This window comes from Brassica oleracea, chromosome C9 (genome assembly GCF_000695525.1).
Source record: "Brassica oleracea var. oleracea cultivar TO1000 chromosome C9, BOL, whole genome shotgun sequence".
Lineage (NCBI taxonomy): Eukaryota > Viridiplantae > Streptophyta > Magnoliopsida > Brassicales > Brassicaceae > Brassica > Brassica oleracea.
In genome coordinates, this window is record NC_027756.1 from 32,976,225 (window position 1) to 32,978,856 (window position 2,632).

A 2,632-nucleotide genomic window follows, 5' to 3' on the forward strand; every position below is an offset into this window, starting at 1 on the left:
ACATCTCGATGCACGCCAGTGGCTCCAATTCTCTCTGTGCCGGCTGTCTGAATCTGCTTAGTCTTTGGTTCAAAGACACCCTGAAAAGGCCAAGACTTGACTAGTCGCGAACTCACGAAGCTGTGAGAAGCTCCCGTATCGAAAAGAGTGTGAGCTACCTCACCTCCAACAGAAACTGATCCTGTTCATAAATTTTTTTAACTATACATAGTAATCACAACCACAATAGCACTCAAGATAAACGAGTGTGGCAAAGATACGTACCGGCTGTCGGCTCAGCTCCATTGGCCTCTCCTAGGGCATACACACGTGGAGCGACGACTTGACGCTTAGCTGGTGGGAGCGTTGGTTGCCCCTTCTTTGGACACCCTCTGGCAATATGACCGGGCCCATAACAATTGTAACAAACCTTGTTGGCTACTGTAGGTGCTGCAATCTGACTGGCCGAAGTCGCATCCGCTGGTTTCACCCGACAATACTTTGACAAATGTCCCCACCTTCCGCAAGTAAAACACTTGGGACACTCTCCGCTGTGATGACGACGACAACGAGCACAATACAGTGCCTCCAACTGGTCTCTGGTCCTCCTGTGAGACTCATCAGTCTTTCCAGACTTACTCTGAGATGACTTGAGGAGCTTTTGTTCCTCTGCCAAACCTGTTTCCTGCTCAGCAGCTTTCTCCACCAAATCTTCCAATATGTGGTAAGTGACGACACGGCATCTGTTGCGAATTTCGACTCGCATCCCACCCAAAAACTTCCTAATCAGGTCTTCCTCAGTAATACCACCTCCTGCAAACCTGCGAAGTTGGTTGAACTCAACCTCATACTCCCTGATTGTCATGCCACCCTGGCTCACATGCTCGAAGTCACTCTTCTTCTTATCCATAGCTTCTTTTGGAAAGTACTTCCTATCGAACTCCCGAATAAAATCTGCAAAGGTAAGCGGATCAGGCCCACGATGGCCCAATCGTACTCCCTCCCACCACACAAGTGCATCTCCACGTAGGTACTGCATAGCCAACCTAAGTGAAACCTCTGGTGGACACTCAATAATCTCCAATTTCCGTTGCAGACCAAGCTTCCAATCATATGCAACTGTAGCATCCACTGTTCCCCCAAAATGCTCCATATCCATGTTCCGCATCTGAGTCGTAAGTCTGTAAAACCTCTCATCATAAACACGGTAAACCGGTAAAGGTGGAGGTGGTGGTAGTGGTGGTTGCTGTAAACCCTGAGGAAGTTGTTGTTCTGGAACCCCCTGCACAGGAACCTGAGGTGGAATCTGCTGAGGTGGAATCTGCTGCGGTGGAATCTGCTGAGGTGGAATCTGCTGCGGTGGAATCTGCTGAGGTGGAATCTGCTGCGGTGGAATCTGCTGAGGTGGAATCTGCTGCGGTGGAATCTGCTGAGGTGGAATCTGCTGAGGTGGAATCTGCTGAGGTGGAATCTGCTGCGGTGGAATCTGCTGAGGTGGAATCTGCTGCGGTGGAAGACGATCACGCACTTATCCAAGTACTGATGAGCATGCTCTTCCCAACTTCCGCGTATTGATGAGCATGCTCTTCCCAACTCCGAGAATAAATCAGAATATCGTCGATGAAGACGATCACGCACTTATCCAAGTACTCGCGAAAAACATCATTCATAAGTTTCATGAACGCTGCAGGTGCATTCGTCAACCCAAATGGCATCACCACAAACTCGTAATATCCATAACGTGTGCGGAAAGCCGTCTTCCGCACATCCTCCCCTGTTATCGCGATCTGGTGATAACCTGATGCCAAGTCAATCTTAGAAAACCATGAGGCTCCATGTAACTGATCCAACAACTCATCAATACGCGGAAGTGTTTCTTGATGGTCACCTTGTTTAGACCTCTGTAATCAATGCAAAGCCTGAAACTCCCATCTTTCTTCTTCACAAACAGTACTGGTGCTCCTCACGGTGAAGTACTGGGTCTGATGAAACCCTTACCCAATAGCTCCTCCAACTGTCTTTTTAGTTCAGCCATCTCTGCTGGCGCTAGTCGGTACGGGGCCCGTGAAACCGGTGCTGTCCCTGGTTCCAACTCAATAGTGAGAGCATCTCTTCTCGCTGGTGGTGGTCCCTTTAAGGCCTCAAATACATCCTCGAACTCCTCAACCACCGGAATGTCCTGCAACTTGTGATGTCCGTCGTTCTTAACCATCGAAATAGTCGCCAGAAACCCCTCTGCTCCTCTCTCCAATAAATCCTCAGCATGTATCATGGAGACAATAGAAATTCCCCGGTGAGCTTGAACACACTGGAATGTGATCTTCCCCTCTTCTCTAGGGATATGAACCCTTGCCTTCGGGCAATCTAAAACCACTCGATGCCATGACAGCCAATCCATTCCAAGTATAACGTCGTAGTAATCTAGCTCCATCTCTGCTAGGTCTCCGGTGAAAACGAACCCTCCAAGTAAGATAGGAACATCTCGATGCACGCCAGTGGCTCCAATTCTCTCGGTGCCGGTTGTCCGAATCTGCTTGGTCTTTGGCTCAAAGACACCCTGAAAAGGCCAAGACTTGACTAGTCATGAACTCACGAAGCTGTGAGAAGCTCTCGTATCGAAAAGAGTGTGAGCTACCTCACCTCCAACAGAAAC

General features: G+C 49.1%; 1 pseudogene; it reads right to left on the reverse strand.

The window, feature by feature from the left end:
* Positions 1-2,632, reverse strand: part of LOC106314816 — an 8,049-nt pseudogene that overhangs the window by 4,142 nt on the left and 1,275 nt on the right.